The following is a 7739-nucleotide window of genomic DNA, read 5'->3' as shown; positions in this document are numbered from 1 at the left end:
AAACAAGTCCAATTTTGCTTTTTGATGCAAAAGACTAGAAATTGCAGAGCATAAAAAAGCCACAAATTGATGTGCAATTCACTCTATGCACGCCATTAGGGCCAAAGGTGAAAACATTTGGGCCCTGTAAGGAAGTGATTAACTTGTTAATTTAGTAGAGGTTTTCGATGTCAAACGTCTCCCAATATAGCTGTTGTTACTAGATTCGTGAGTATTTTCTCCATTTAAAGCGTATCTTTGAGTATATCTTAAAGCATAGTATTCATCGCCATCTCTCTTGTATTTTGAGAATCTCGCTTGTTTTTTTAAAAGTTTGATTCTCCCTCCATATAGCTTGACGCTTCTCCCTCTTTCTTCTTTGTCTCACCGAGAACTTGCTCCCTTCTTCTCATTTTTATCTTTCTCACAGTACAAACTCTAGCTGTAACCTCAAGCTATGTCTACCTCAGATACACGTCCCTCATCTAAATTCCAAATTAACATTAAACTTAATCCTGAATATGCCACAACACGTAGTCTAAATCTGAGAGCATTGACAGATGCCGAAGAAGCAAACAGACTACGCATGGAAGGGAAGAAGCACATTGACCTATGGGTTGATGGGAGTATTTATCCAAGAGATCCACTAACTGGAAGGTACCCTGCCTTTGCTTCTGTTCATGACCTTGTTAGGTTTGTTGGGGATGGTGTTAATTGTCTATTAGGATACTGTTCAAGACTTTCCGGCTGTGGTAATGAACAAGTAAATCATCTTCGTTATTTAAACACACTATTAATGAATTCTCAGAACCAAGTTAGGTAGCTTTTAGAGAAAATTAAAGCACTTGAAGAATCCAATAAAAAATTGAAAGAATCCAATAAAAAATTGAAAGAATCCAATGAAAAATTGAATTCCCTTAAGAAAACTCCTATTGGTTTTAGAGAAAGAATAAGGCAACTAAAACATATAAATGATCTGTCAGGGACATGTGGGGGAAGAAAGAGAAGAATGAAACTAGCTAGGGAGTACATTTCTCAAGTTTCAGGGCTAGATATGAATAAATCTGAAGACAGAATTCAACTTCTTAATGAAACAATGAATGGATTAGACATTATAAAGCTTTTGAAACTTCCTGAGAATAAGAAATTGAGAGGACTTGCCCTTCGAGAGTTGTTAAAGGATATGAACTCACTAGTAAAACCTTCACAGATTGTAGACGCATGTGATAGAGTTGGGGTAAGCAGAAGGGGATATCGTGCACTCTCCGGACTTTGGTTCAAAAATTTGAAACATCAAAACCGTTTAAGCCATTTGGTTTGCCAAGGCCACACAATGTAGTAAAACTTAGACATCAATTAAATCAGGAAATACCAAACTACTTTGGGGAATATTATCATATTGTGGGTTCAATGCCTTATGAGAAACAAAATAAAAAATCCATCTTTGAATATAATGCATTTAATAATATATGGATGGATCTCAGAAAAGTTCAGATTGCAATGGTTCGACTCTATGGAATCAATGTTAGTGAGTGTGACGGGAAACTCATATTTGTGTTGAAGTTGGATGAAGCTCAAATTCTTAAATGCCAAAAAATGGAGAGAATAAGTATCTATATTATGAATAGAGCCCTGGATTTTAGCCTATGCAAGAGAGATACCCCAGGTTATAAAGTACAATCAGAAATGGAGCTTTGGTAAATTGGCTCTGCCCAAGTACCTGTGGTGGAAAGCCATGAGACTCTCAAATGGTTATTCTCTCATACAACTATTCCAAGTATTATGCAAAACCAGGTTGTAGATGAACTTCTCGAGGTTGACGGTATTGGTAGCTTTACAGTTGAGTGGCATTTGAGCGCTGACTTAAAGACGCTTAAGTCAATGTTTGGTATTAGTGGAGGGGCAAACACAAAATATCCTTGTATTTACAGTATGTCTAGTGGCATCGGGGATAAGGATTGGATAGCAGATGTGGATATAGGGAAGCCACCTTCCAGACATTTGGCAAATTTATCAGACTATCAAAACAATAGGATGATTTGGGATCCGATCCTCCCGTTCGAGCTTAAGAATATACACATTTGTACATTACATGCTGAAATTAGAATACTAGACAAATTGCTTCGCTTACACTTAGACTATGCTTATTCAATCAAGCCTACACGACTTGTAGATGGTTGCATAGAAAAATGCGAGATCTTGCTCTCAAAAATGGGTTTTCATGGTGGCCAAGTCCATCTGAAGAAAGACCCAAATCTTTCAGGGGGAATAGGTGATGTCTTATAGGATGTTTCAATGGGAGGAGCAAAGGCAAGAAGATTTCTTAGTAACCATGACTAAAAGTAGGTTAATGCAATGTGGGGCTGTTGGAAAGAGCTTTGCAGGATAACAACTAATGTATCAAGCTGACCAGATATCATGAATAAAAGAATGTTGGTGTGGAAAAGACTTGATGATTTCCTCCTGCTACTTAGAAAACAAAAAAGCACTTCTACATATGCAGCTGACTTCAAACATTCAATCACAGTTTTGATTAAATCTATAAAAGACGCATGGGGAGAAAAGGACCCCCAAAGTTTCGCTTACAAGTGGATTTGGAAGCAGAATATGCAACCCTGCGAAGCACTCGTGTACTGACAACAAACATTTCACATGATCAACAACGACAACAGGGTGTAAAGGCTATTGATTTGTGGACTGACAGAACTCTTTACCCAATAGACCCAGTATCTCGCACTCCACCCCCATTCCGGAATATTGCAATGCTACTGCGTTTTGTTGGCAATGGCTACAGTGGGTTGCTTGGATATTGCAGGAATCTGCACACCCTTTTCTTGGATGAGGCTGGAAGAAGGAAAGCAATAGAAAGTGCATTGGAGCAGCTTCAAGAATCATCAAGAGTTGAGATAAGAAGGCTAACTGACAAGGTTAATGAGCTTTTAGAGTAGGTAGATGTTCATAAGAAGAAAGCAAAAGAGGGCACTCGCTCATTCCAACAGGTTGCCGACAATTATGTTCATCTCCAATACTCAGCACGTAACCTCAGGCGTCGCATTGACCATCTCACACACCTTCCCATCGGCTATCATGTGAGAAAAAGGAAGCAAAAAGCTTTGGAACTACTTTCTAAGAATGGCGATGCACATAAACGACGAGTTCAAGCAACCAGGTAAACTTTGGATTTGTACTTTTTGAAACTAATTTTGATAAAGGGATAATGTGTTTAGTATTTGATGTGTACATGTAATTCATGGACTCTTCATTGCCTTCTTGTAGGGAGTGTGCAGGAGCATTTCTCGGATGCAATGGCATTGACAACAATCAAATACAGGCCTCTCTACTTCAACACCTTGTTCTTGGCAAGGACATCATCAGCTTTATATCTAATCCCTCAAATGCAAAGTTAAGACAAGCCATTTTTCATCACTTGGTTCGTGATCTACATAATACTATTACTCCAAGAGAGATGTTGGATGTAATGGACTCAGCAGGTATCAGCCAAAAAGGTTACAGGGCAATGTATAGGTCAATCACTTTAGGGTTGCGGGTGAATGGATTCATGCGATCCTTGCTTCCAACTCCTTACAGCTTGGAGATGGTAAGGAAGTCTGCTAATGGTGGTGTTGCAACCATGTTCAATGGATTCAAGTGGGTAGAGGATATCATGCCATGCTCAGAAAAGCCTTTTATATATAATACATTTAACAATGTCTACATTGACATGGAAGAGTTGCAAAAAGCAATGGTTCGATACTATGATCTTACCATTGAAGAGACAGGTGGAAAAGACATATTTGTCTTAAAGTTGGACGAATGTCAAGTTGTAAAGGGTCAAAGATTGGAGCGCGTGAGTTATGAGCAGAGCACTTGAGGGAAAGCCTTTGGAGTGTGAAGAGCTTGATGCAGGGCAAATTGCTGGATGTAAGGAACGGCAAAATTACTATGGGGTACAGTCGGTGGCAAGCAGCATGGGTTCTCCCACATGAGAGCCATGATACTTTGAGGTGGTATTTCACATGCACAGGAATTGATTAGATCATCTCTCGGCAAGTCAATGGGGAAAAACTTGATGTCCCTGGGATAGGCTGCTTTGAAATTGAGTGGCACTTGGTGTGGGTGGTGATCTAAAGACCATCACGTGTATGTTGGGATGTAAGACAGGGGCAAATACTTTATTCCCTTGCATATACTGTTGCCATTCCAAAAAACCAGTGAGGGCAGCAGTAAACGGGAAGAAACCCATGAAAGGCAAAGGGCAAAGTCAAAAAGGTGCAAAGAATTCATCACAAGGTGATGCTCAAAAGGGGAAAAGCTCAAAGGAATGGCACAATGGTATATTAAGTTGTGACCAAAGCAAGCCACCTAGTCGTGACCAAGAGGACCATAGCTGGGACCCAATTTTGGACATTCCACTATGTCAAGTGTATGTATGCACATTACATGCAAGACTCAGGATTTTAGACAAGCTACTGATGCTCCATATTAACTATGCATGGAACATGGAGCCAACAGAGTGACGTAATGAGTCAATACACGCATTGGAGGGTGTTCTTTCCTCTATTGGACTCCATTCTGGAGCAGTCGTCTTGACAAAGGACAAGAAATCTAATGCTATGCAAGACAACCCCAATAAAATTTGCATGGGTGGGTCAAAGGCAAGGCACTTGCTATCAAACTACTCCAACTCTGCTAGCCACACCAAATTTGAAATTTGGAAGGAGGTGTGTGATGTGACAACATACAGAGGAAATGACAACAGGCTTGGGCTAAAACGTGCACGTGTATGGGAGGCTTGGGCTAAAACGTGCACGTGTATGGGAGGCTTGTGATAAAATGGCCGCCCTCTTAGAAAGGCCTCATTTGGGTGACCAAGAGATTGAGGCATTCAAAGAAACTATTTGTAAGTTCACAGAGCAAATGGTTGAGGCATGGGGAGAGACACACATTACTCACTATATGGTATGTAATATATCATTTTAGCTCATATAATAGCCCTCTTAATGCTTCTTAAGTTGTAACATTTTTTTGCAGCATATATTATACGCGCATGCACCATACTTTCTTGACCATTATGGCTCTCTTGGAATTTGGAGCAACCAAGGCATGGAAAAATCACACTACCAGGCAAAGGCAGCATACTTCAAGAGCACTCGTCATGGTGGCGGGAAAACCAAGAGTAACGCTCTTCATGAAATGTTCAACTGGTTCTATCGAGTTCTTATTGGGAAGGGAAGGCGAAGGTCCAAATCTAAATTGTCTCTGAGATGTCAAATAGTGAAAGTAGTTAGTGTACGAAGAACTCAGGGATACAATCAATCGCATGCTAGGGAGAGACTTCGACAAGAGCCCTCCCTCCACCCCTAGTAGGATAGATCATCTTTTTGTACTGATCCCCTTCCAAGCATCCCTTTGTAATGGACGTTGTAAATGTATATTTTCAATCATCCCTTTGTAATGATCCACAATGTATTTCTGGATATCAATGAGAAAATCTTGTTTTTGTCTAATTTCTGTTATTTGTTTACACATTTTGTTGATTTGTACTTGCAATCAATGTATATATATTTGTTACTTCGCTCTAAAGGTTGCTACTGAGTTGTGAGTGCAAAAACATGTCTCAACTAGTAAATCTGCCTTAATGAAATCCAAGAATGTCTGCGAGGTAAGATGTACCAAATTGCGAGTACACTAGCATGCTGGGACCGGACCTGGAGCAAACGCGAGCGTGTGCAGGGCGGGCAACATTCAAGACCGGCAAAATGATCCAAAAGTCGACATGCGTGTGCGCGGGAGTGCCACGAACGCTACCGGGACGACCGTGGACGCGCGGGACCGCAAAAAATGGCCATGTGTGCTATGGCGCGCAGAAAGGCATTTTGACCTGGTCAAAATGCCTTTCTGCGCGCCATAGCACACATGGCCATTTTTTGCGGTCCCGCGCGTCCACGGTCGTCCCGGTAGCGTTCGTGGCACTCCCGCGCACACGCATGTCGACTTTTGGATCATTTTGCCGGTCTTGAATGTCTCCCGCCCTACACACGCTCGCGTTCGCTCTAGCTCCGGTCCCGTCATGCCAACATACCCGCAATTAGGCCGGATTCTCACCTCGCTAGCTTGTGCCATGTTTAGCTAATTATTTCATCTTCATGTCTCCCTCCTACCTTAAACCACTAACAATAAAATCACCTTGACTTTTGGCAAATACACATGATTTATTCAAATGAGAATTGATACAAAAATATCATAAACATTTAGAAATGAGTTCACACAAACTTGAAGCAAAGACGACCAAAAATTCTATTACAAAATCAAGTGACAATTACATTTTGCGGATAAGATCCTGGAATACATCATGGGGGATTGTCTTAGAGGCCGGTCTTTCTCCTAGGCTTTTTACAATTTCAGAGGGGTTATCAATACCTTGGGCTATACTAAGGGCACAATGGCCCAAGATCGAGCCAGGGTGCTTGCCAGTAAAGCTATAGAGGGCAGCTTCTCTATTGACTAGAGTACATTTGTTTGCGTTAGAAGATAACGCATCGTCCGACAAAATAGCACTTAGTGCTTTACATTTTAAGAGCTCAGCATGGGCGGTGTCGGAATACTCTGTGTGAATGACTCTAACTATATTAGAGGTAAGTCAATCTGAAATTTCTCTCCCTCTTTAGACCCACCTTGCATTCCAACGTACATAGCAATCACTGAGAGTGATTCGTCCTCCCGTAGCCCAAGTGTCTTTGCTATGTCATCTAAGAAAAGGAACTCTTGCCCATCCATGATAATTGGGTGCAAGGATAATATGGAGAGGTCTGAGGCCTCATCCATCACTTCCTCCCCTTCTATCATTATGTCTGGCACCTCCTTTTGGGTTGCACATCTTGCATGAGGACGAGTGCCATGGAGGCTTCCATTACCTCTGACATTGGCTCAATCGGAGCTTGGGCGTCTCGCATCGGCTCCAATGCCAGGGATTTGGCCTTTGCCTTGCCTTTGCCGCTTTCTTTCCCAACCCCCTCTTGAACCAGCAGCACCAAAACCATATCCCACTTGAGAAAGGTGTTCCCGATGTTCCCAATCTCTAAATCCATGAGAACATCATCGTCCTCAACCCAATAGTCCCTTTCCGTCAAGCCTTTCACGAAGCGTGCTAGCCGAAACCGAAAATTTTTATCTGCCCTGAAAATGTGCTTGACAAGATCAAGGGGCACCCATAAGCCCTCTGCCTCCTCAAATTCGATGGCATACTGGCTGATGTAGTTCTCTATGTATTCAGTGAATTCATGGAAATCAATTGCATATGCGTGCACAGTGGCCTCCACATCAATTGAGCCCTCAAAAATAGGGAGGAACTCAGCGACCCTGTGGAGCATATTGATTTTCTCTAACTTTGCGAGGAGGGCATCGCGTAGGGATGCCATGTGAAAGAGTGCTTGTGTGGAATTGAGATGAGCGAAATAGGAGCAAGATAGCTTGAGCACAAAAACTTGAAGATGAATGTGAAAAATGAACTCAAGTAATTTATAGATGACTTTTTTAAGTGAGTTAAAAAAAACCACTTTTTTAAACAAACACAATTTTTTAAACGAGTACAACTCAAAATTGTATTGATTCCATCCAAGTTCACGTACATGGTGCTTGTTTGACATCTACACATCTAGGGAAACTAATTTCTCTGCAAAGAAAGGATTGTTCCTTTCTTTTGCGTACAATAGAGCTATTGATTACAAAAGTGAAATCGCCAGTCAATGCAAATCGGAGAG

General features: G+C 41.4%; 1 pseudogene; it reads left to right on the top strand.

The window, feature by feature from the left end:
* Positions 1-436: 436 nt before the first annotated feature.
* Positions 437-3850, top strand: LOC147615058 (uncharacterized; annotated as a pseudogene).
* Positions 3851-7739: the final 3889 nt, after the last annotated feature.

The sequence above is a fragment of the Cibotium barometz genome, chromosome 41 (assembly GCF_041138505.1).
Source record: "Cibotium barometz isolate CiBa-2024 chromosome 41, ASM4113850v1, whole genome shotgun sequence".
Taxonomy (NCBI): Eukaryota; Viridiplantae; Streptophyta; class Polypodiopsida; order Cyatheales; family Cibotiaceae; genus Cibotium; species Cibotium barometz.
This window is presented reverse-complemented; position numbering and strand designations above follow the sequence as displayed.